Below are 9,333 nucleotides of genomic sequence, written 5' to 3'. Positions count from 1 at the left end.
TTGAATGCCATCTTACCTGTCCTCAGCACTGTGCTAACCGCTTTTGAGTAATTTCCAGAAGTCCACACCTTGCTCTGTTGGAAGACAGTGTACAGCCAAGCAGTCAAGGGCATAAGCTGCAGTTCAAACAAATTTGACCTTGAATCCTCATTCTGCTTTGTGACCTTTGGCAAGTTATTTAACCTCTGTGTCCTCAGTTTCCTCTTGGGGTTAAGAATACAAACCTCACAGGCTGTCATCAAAACTAAGTGAGACCATCTGCCTAAAACAGTGAGCGCAGAGCCTGGTGCTCAGCAGGCACGCCAGGGATGGACGTTATACATCATACAGTGCACTTGGCTAACTGATCGGACCCCTTGCTCCTCCCCCTGGCATGTTGCCAGGCACAAGGAGCCCAGCATGACTTGTACACAGTCACTGCCCTCAACGATATGAGAAACCTCGTGCTGACAGAGCTTAGTTTCTTCATTTATGAAATGGGGTAACGGTGATAATCCCCCCAAGAGGATCTGGAAAGAGCATTAATACGGAAGCTTGCAAGTGCACTTTGCCTCAGCAAAGGCTATGGGAATACTAGATTAAGGTGACAGCCTATGGTTTGTCATCAGATGCTGCTGCAGGCCTGGGAGCTGTTTTTAAAAACAGACATTTTAGGGCCGGCCCGTGGCTCACTTGGGAGAGTGTGGTGCTGATAACACCAGGGCCATGGGTTCGGATCCTATATAGGGATGGCCGGTTCGCTCACTGGCTGAGCATGGTGCTGACAACACTAAGTCAAGGGTTAAGATCCCCTTACCGGTCATCTTAAAAAAAAAAAAAAAAAAAAGTTTAAAAAATATATTAAAATACCCTCTACCTAGATTTTTCCAGTTAGCATTTTGCCACATTTGCTATCTCTGTGTGTTGTACCTATGTATGGGGATAGATAGATATATATAGATACATACAGATATATGTTTAGTTGTTACTGTTGAACCACTGAAAAGTCCCAGGCATCCTGCTTTTACCCCTAAATATCACAGTCAACACTAAAATGTAAGTCTCCTAAGGACCAGGATTCTCTCCTACCACAGACCATTATCACACACAAGAAACTGAGTGCTGATACAATATTGTCTAACGTAAAGTCCATTTTTAAATTTCCCCATTTTACCCCAACATGTCCTTCATAGCTATTTTTAAATCTAGATTCCAGCCAAGGTTGAGACCAGGCACTGGTGACCACGGTGTTCACTCTTCATCCATCCCAACTTCCAGTTCCATCCTGCCACCCAGAGGTTCTGGTCAAAGTCAAGGGTAACTTAATCTAAAGGATCCTTCTCTGTCCTCAGCCAGGAAGCTCAACAAGGGCAGTTTCCTCCAGGCTTAGACGTCACAACCATTCCCACTTCTTCATTCGTCCCCAGGTGGACTGTATACTGATGCCACTCACATTTCCAGCATGCAGGGGCATCCAGCCCTGACCTGGTGCCCCAGATCCAGACTGATGTATTCCACTGCCACCTTGGCATTTCCACTTGGACGTGCTGTCTGTCCTCCACGTGTCTTGACAACAAAGCCTTGACATCTTCCTTTCCTCCCCATCTCAGGAGTAGCAACTGCATCGCCCATCACTTATCCCTGATTCTGGCTCCTCCGCCTGTGGGCCCTGTCTGGACTCCCCGTCTCTCTTGTCTTCACTGCCACCTAGAAGCCTGGACCATTACTAGTTGTCTTGCCCCATCCCCACAATACATTTTCCAACAGTGTTAATCTTTTTAAAATGTGAATCAAATCGGGTCTCTCCCTCCCTTAAAACCCTTCAAGGGCTTCTCACTGTAATGAGAAAACAGCTCATCTCAGCCTGGCTTACAAGTCCCAGGCCTTCCAGCTCACGTTTCTCTCCAGCTCCTCCATGGTTCTTTCTGGGGACCCTACTCTGGACTTGCCTCCAACTCTGCTTGCCTTGCTCTCCCCTGTGTCTCTGGTGGCTCCCTCTTCTCAGCCCTCCTGGCAGTGACAGTGCCCAAGCTCACACTGTGCAGACCCGCCACCAGAGCTGGCTGCCCTCTCAATGCAGGGTCCTGGGAAAGGGCTCTGACTGGCTCAGCTTATAGCATGAGCACACCCATGTCCACAGGCAGGAACATGGCCACCAGGTGCTGCCCTTGTCCCCTTAGGGTTGGAGGGCTGGGTTCTTAGAGAAGGGGGCTAGCAGCAGACCCCAGTTGCTGGCCCCACATCTCCACTCAGTCTTCTGTGTGCTTGGCTTCTCGGCAGTCTTTAACCCACTGCCCCTTTCATTCTTCCAATAAAGGTTGCTTTTCTTTTTTTTTTTTGACCGGTAAGGGGATCGCAACCCTTGGTGTGGTGTCGTCCGCACTGCGCTCAGCCAGTGAGCGCCCTGGCCATCCCTATATAGGATCCGAACCCGCAGCGGGAGGACCGCTGCACTCCCAGTGCCGCACTCTCCCGAGTGAGCCACGGGGTCGGCCCATAAAGGGTGCTTTTTTGTTTGTTTATGTGTTGAAAAAATATATAGTTACTGATAAAAGAATTAGGGTTGGCCGTTTAGCTCACTTGGAAGAGTGCAATGCTGGTAATGCCAAGGTCACGGGTTCGAATCCCCATACTGGTCAGCACCCCCCTAAAAAAAGTTAAAAATACAGAAAACAACAGGAAATAAACTCCCACAGCTCCACCACCTGATGACAACCACTGTCAATCCTGTCTTCACCCCTCTGGACAGTCTCCAGCCATGAACCTTGAACGGCTCCCCTCCTGCCTCCGCTGCCTGAGTTTAGTTCTGGGTTCTTTCTCCCATTTTTCTGAACTCTCAGATCTCTATTGCAATGGCTTCAGCCACCACCTTTATGCTGGCAACTCCCTTACTGGAATCCTCTCCTGCCTATATCTTGGCTCTGAGTCTGCCTGTATCTCCAGCTGCTGCTGTTGCCACCTCCAACTGTGGAGTGGCTAAAGCCACCAAGCTCATTACTCTTCCCTCCAGCCCCCCAAATCTCTTCCCTTCTCTTGATTGAAGCTCTAATTATGGCAACAACATCCCCCCAAGGTTAAAACATAAACCTTGAGGTTATTCTCAGTCTCTCTTGCCCCTCCCCTCCACCTCCCTCACGCCCATCACCAATCCTATTTGTTGAACCAGTTAAACGTGTCCCAGATCTGTTCCCACCTTCCTGTCCCCACATCTGTCCTGTCATGCTGGCACTAGTGGAACCTTCTCCTCACTGCTTCCCTGATCTGGTCTCCTCTCCACCACACACACCCTTCATCCACTGTGATTTTTCTCTCTGCATTAATGCTAGAGTCACTTTTTAAAATATCCACGTAGCTTTTTTTCCCTCTCCTTGGTTTCTGCAGTGGCCCTCTGCTGCCAGCAGGACAAAACCCTGGCACCTCAGCATAGCATCAGAGGCCTCCATGAGCTGTTTGGGAGGGACAGACTAGAGGGCATTTCTGATTCTCACCAGACACCCCTAGAACTGCCCCCTGCATCATCCTGTGGCACAGTGGTGACCCCTGTCCATCTGCTGCTCTGCCATGCGTCAGTGAATCTCTATTCCTTTGGCTGAGTGCCATCACCTCTGTCCCCATCCACCTGGAAAAATGCTTCATCCCCCAGGACTCTGCCCGAGGATCACCTGCCCTGTGACCTTCTCGTCCAGATGTCCTCCTCCCCTTCTGTGCTCCAGGAAAATCCAATTTATTGCAAGAAACATAAATAGAAACTATTTCCATAAGAATAAATGTCAAAAGACTGCATTCTGTTCCTCGATGTCCTAGATGCCACCACTCAAAGCTCCCCACCCACTCATATGTCTCCGAAAACAGTGGGACTGCCCCCGTGCACAGAGAACTGCTAAACACTTTAGACAACAATTCCTTCCACAAATGTTTCCCTGAGATAGTGGGAGTTGGGCAGAGGAAAGAGAGAAAGATTCACCTCCACCCACCTCCATCAATGCCATCCTCTGCCTCCCTCTGCCTGGGAGGTGATGCCGGCTGAGGACAGGCCAGTGTGACCCCGGGCACTTCCGCTTTCATGGACCCTCCCTCCATCAACAAAGAAATTAAAATTATATTTTACAACTGTGTTGGCATAAAAACAAACATAATCTAGTCTGGATTCATTATCATAATGCTCATTAGTATTTATATTTATTTTTTTCTTCTGATTTTAAAATAAAATTAAAACAATTTCCAGGGCACTTTAAAGTATGGCATGGTGCCTCCTGTACCTAATGGAGCAGCTGACCCTGCCTGAGGGCAAAAGCTGAAATTCTTTGCCCTTAAAGGTTTTTAGGAGACTGAAGAGAACACAGATTAGTGCTTTCTGCCACAAATCTTGTCAAGACTCACTACTGCCTTTTTATTCCTTCGAAAGTTGCTGAGGGACAAGCCATCAATATAACTGCTAAACACACAATATACAATGAAGTGTGTCTTACCCAGGTGAGCCTGTGACTACAGAGAAGCCCACAGAGGTTGGCATTGGAGGCTGTTCTCTGCAAGGAGTTAGGATTGTGTTACAGGGGCCACTAGGACTGCCGGATTGTGTGTATTCTATTGCTTATCCCCCGTTTCCAGTTGAGGAAGACCGAGAATGAGAGGAATTCAGTAGATTGGCCAGGATGGCACAGAGAGCACAGTGATTCCAGGATTTCAACCCCAGTTTGTGCTGTCATGGGCTGGTTTGGACAGATTGAGTTCAGGGTGCCTGAGGTCCTTCCAGGGGACAGAGATGTCAAGGAGGCATTTGGATAAAGTAGCTCAAGGCTCAAGAGAGATCCTTAGCTTGTGATATAGATTTGGGAAATATCCATGTACTCGTGGCATTTAGAGATTCAAAATGGATCAGCTCATTTACTCTCCTGCAGTCTCGAGGGGCCCAGGTCAGGGGCTTGCCTATGATGTTTCTGCACCTTTAAGCCTGTCAGATCCAATTTCCTCCCTCAGCAGCTGGGCAGGCTTGCTTCCTACTCTTTCCAGGTATGCCTGGCTTCTGAGAAACACTGAGAGTGCACCTCCCCCCACAGGTTTTGGGTTTCTGTCTCCAGCCCCACTATTTCTCACTGGATTGGGTATCAGAATTTGATGTTTCTCTCTTTGGTGCCTGATTCTCCCAGGGACACAGCTCCTAGTTGACATTCTAAGCCCTCATCCACACAGGAAATATTTAGTGCACACCTTCCATGTGCTGGATACCACTCTAGGTACCAAGGATACAACTGTGAGCAGAGTAGACAAAGTCCCTGCCCCCAGGGAGGTGATAGTCTAGAGGCAGGTAGGCAGCAATAAACAGGAGCCACCTAAGAATGGTCGTTTCATGAGGAAGATAAAGCCCCATGATGCGGGGGACTGCGGAGACTGAGGGGTGGTGATCCTGGTCAAGAGGTCAGGGAGGGACTCTCATGCCAAGTCCTGTGGGATCTTGGCTTGGTGTGTCTGCAAGGCCCCCTGGGCACCCAGGGAGCAAGGAGAATGCAGAGGGGCTTGGAAAGGTGGGAAGAGCCAAAGGTGGCTGGAGGCCTGCCCCAGGCCCAGAGGACACCGTCCCTGGTGACCTTGAGTCAGCAGGTGCAATGGGAAAGGAAAATACAAGTCGAAAAAAGCCAAGAGAAGCCAGCTCTTTCCTAAGGAAGAAGAGGGAGGAGGAAGGAGTTAGAAAAGAGGTAGGCCTGGTGACATAATTTTCTGGGCCCAGGGTGAAATGAAAAAATTATGAAGAATTTCAAGATGGTGACAGCAGAGCACAAAACCAAGCATGGACCCTTCTGTAACTCAGCAGGTCACAGGCCGTGAAGCCGTCCCTAAGCTGCAGGGGAGAAGATAAGGTGCCAGGATCCAGGTTGAGCTGAGCCTCACAGGCAGGAAGGTGAAAGTGGGGGTTTCAAATTTCTGTTTAGATGAAAATGTTGCAATTTGGACAATGCTGCAAAACAAACACAATTCATGTAGCTGATTTCATGGACTTTTGATAGTTTTTATCACATTTCTGACAGCTGTAGCATTTTCTTTTTCCTTGGGAGGTTTGGGGTGGGGGAAGGGGACAGTGCTTTCTCCTCCCACCCCACCCCCCACTCCCCACAGGCAAGTGTTAAGGTCTGAGCAGGTGTAACTTTCTCCTGGCTGGCGCAGCAGATTGGAGCCAAGAATGTCTAAATGCATATATAATATCAGATATCATTTATATCAAATTACCCCTCCTTAATTTGAGGCTAATTACTTTATGATTAACACTGGTCTTTTGACCTTGGTAAACTATTTACTATCCCTGAACTTCAGAATTCCTCATCTGTAAAATAGAGATAATTATATTTCACAGGGGTACTGTGAGGATTAAATACATGAAAAGCTTTTCAAAGAGTCTTAAGTTCCAAACAAATGCCAGTTAGTGTTAGTACAGATCTGCTCAGCAGTTGACTCCTTGGTGCTGATGGGGGATCCCGGGACAGCCACAGCTTGACCACAGCCTCAGCTTGACGGAAACCTCTCTCAGTGCCATCCAACTCCTTGGCTCTGTTGTATTCTGAACAGTCAACTTCTGATCTAAATTCAGTTTCTCAAGCAGCTTCCTTTCCTGGGGAGATCCCCTGGGGCTGCCAGTTGTGTTTCAGATCACAGATCAATATCCTGCTTTGTAAACCAGACTCTTGTGAGTTGGGATGGCTTTATAGTTTTAATAGTCCCTGGATGAACTGAGAAGAATCCAGACCCTAGCCGCGAGGGTCAATTGGAAACAGATAATCATTCTTACTCATTTCTTGGTAAATAATGCACTTGGATAATACTCTTATTAAAACATGCTTAAGGCAGATACATTTATTATGAGAACGAGCAATGGTACCTTAAGCTTATTATGTTCATGATGCAGCATTCCCCATGCTGCCGGGGTAGAAAGCATGGGGAGTCCACCATGATCCTCAAGCCTTTGCATTGCTTATTCCTTCTGCACCTTCCACCTAGAAGATGTCCCATGATGGATGTGACCTTTTTCAGGAGACCTTCCCTGTCCTCACCCCCCATCTGAGGGTACCTCTCCCCTGCTCCCAACCACCTCTCTGTCCTTCCTATCCTACTCAATTCTTTGTGTCATGCACTCCTGATACTCAATTAATGGGTTTATTGTTGGAATCTCCCGTTCAAATGTTAGCTCCAAGAGAACTGTGACTGCTCTGTTAGCAGCTGTGTTTTCAGCCTAGCACTCAGACCCTTTGGCTGGCAAAGGTATTTACCTAGAACTTATAATGTTTTCATTGTATGTATTTTTTAAAAAATAACTTCTATTCATGACAAGTGATACTTTTACATTTGTAGCAGAAATGTAAATTTTTTAAAAAAGTTAAAAATGTAAGTAATTTAAAAAGATTTAAAAAATAATGATGGTACTTGGTACTTGGATGTCAACATTTCGGATGAAACAAAAACAGCTTAAGTTGGGGCCAACCCATGGCTCACTTGGGAGAGTGTGGTGCTGACAACACCAAGTCAAGGGTTAAGATCCCCTCACCGGTCATCTTTTTAAGTTAAAAAAAAAAAAAAAAAAAAAAAGCAGCTGAAGTCTAGGAAATAGTACTCTTGTGGATGCCTTTGGGGGACTCTGCCTAGCCTGTTCTCATTCTGGGAACTGCCCACCTCCAAAGGCACGTGCCCAGGCACACATGCACGTGCACACACACACACACACAAACACTGCACGCCCATTTTACAGAGACATGGACCCTCAGCAGCTAGGTTATGGTCACCTCCTACAAGTGTAAGAAGGAGCCAATGGAAGTTGTCCTTAGATCCTTAGAGAGACCTGAGGGGAGTGAGGGCAACCTCACACTTCCCAGGTCTCTTCTCAGGACCCTCTACATTTCTGCCCTGGGGTCCATAAGGCACCCTGTTGTGCCCTTTTCTAAAAAAAAAAAAAAAAAAAAGATGACTGGTAAGGGGACCCTAACCCTTGACTTGGTGTTGTCAGCACCATGCTCTCCCAAGTGAGCTGACCGGCCATCCCTATATAGGGATCCGAACCCGTGGCCTTGGTGTTAGCAGCACCACACTCTCCCGAGTGAGCCACGGGCCAGCCCTCTTGTTGTGCCCTTCTGCACTGTTTTTGTTTGTTTGTTTGAGCTAGTCTGAGCTGATGATACTTGTAACCACAGCTCTGTACAACACAATCGCCTCTCCCTATTCATGGGTTCTGCAACTGTGGATTCAACTAACTGTGGACCGAAAATATCTGGAAAAAATTGCATCTGTACTGAACATGTAGAGACTGTTTTTGTCATTATTCCCTAAACAATACAGTATAACAACTACTTACATGGCATTTACACTGTATTATTAGGTATCACAAGTGATCTAGAGATGATCTAAAGTATATGTGGGATGTGTGTAGATTATATGCAAATACTATGACATTTTGTATCAGGGACGAGAGCACCCCCAGATTTTGGTATCCAAGGAGGATTCTGAAACCAATCCCCCTGTATATTCTTCCAAAGTTACATACAAACTGTGTCGGTGGTGACTGTGGGTTGGGGGTGGGTGGGTGGGGTGGGGGATGGAGAAGGGCAAGGCAGAAAGAAGCTAGTAGCTCAATACTCATTTACTGTGCACCGACCAGGGGCCAGGTACTCTGCCACTCTGCTAAGAGTTTAGAATACAAAGTTCCCCCCCAAGGAGCTCATAATTTAGTGAGCTCAATCGACTGTCAGCCTTAATCACCCAATGAACAATGAAGGGTCCCAGGAAGCCAGGATGAATAGGGGATGGGGGGCATGCTGACAGCAGGTACTTCAGGTTCTCTATTCATGCTCACCCCGTAGGAGGTGTTTCTCTAAAATCCTGTCATTGGTCAATGTTTAGAGTATGGCCTCTTCTAAGAACATTAAAAAAAAAATTTTTTTTTTTTTTTTTTGAAACATGACTGGAAAGGGGATCTTAACCCTTGACTTGGTGTTGTCAACACCACACTCTCCCAAGTGAGCCAACTGGCCATTCCTGTAGAGGGATTTGAATCCACGGCCTTGGTGTTATCAGCACCACACTCTTTCAAGTGAGCCATGGGCCGGCCCCAGAACATTTTAAATTTTAATAAATAAATCCAAAATCAGAGAAAGGAAGGTGGGGAATGAATGAATAGAATTTGGGGTTCACCTTGGGGTGAAGGTGCCCAGCTTGAGTCTTTGATCATGGTACTGGCTACTGTGTCTCAGGGCCCCCCACTGAAGCATGGAATCAGACTGTGGCTATTTATCCTGATACTTGGTCATGGAGTGTGTTCCACTGACGACAGCCAAGAGACAATATATAATTTTTATTTTTCTTTTTAAGATGACCAGT

The sequence above is a fragment of the Cynocephalus volans genome, chromosome 16 (assembly GCF_027409185.1).
Source record: "Cynocephalus volans isolate mCynVol1 chromosome 16, mCynVol1.pri, whole genome shotgun sequence".
NCBI lineage: Eukaryota > Metazoa > Chordata > Mammalia > Dermoptera > Cynocephalidae > Cynocephalus > Cynocephalus volans.
This window is presented reverse-complemented; position numbering follows the sequence as displayed.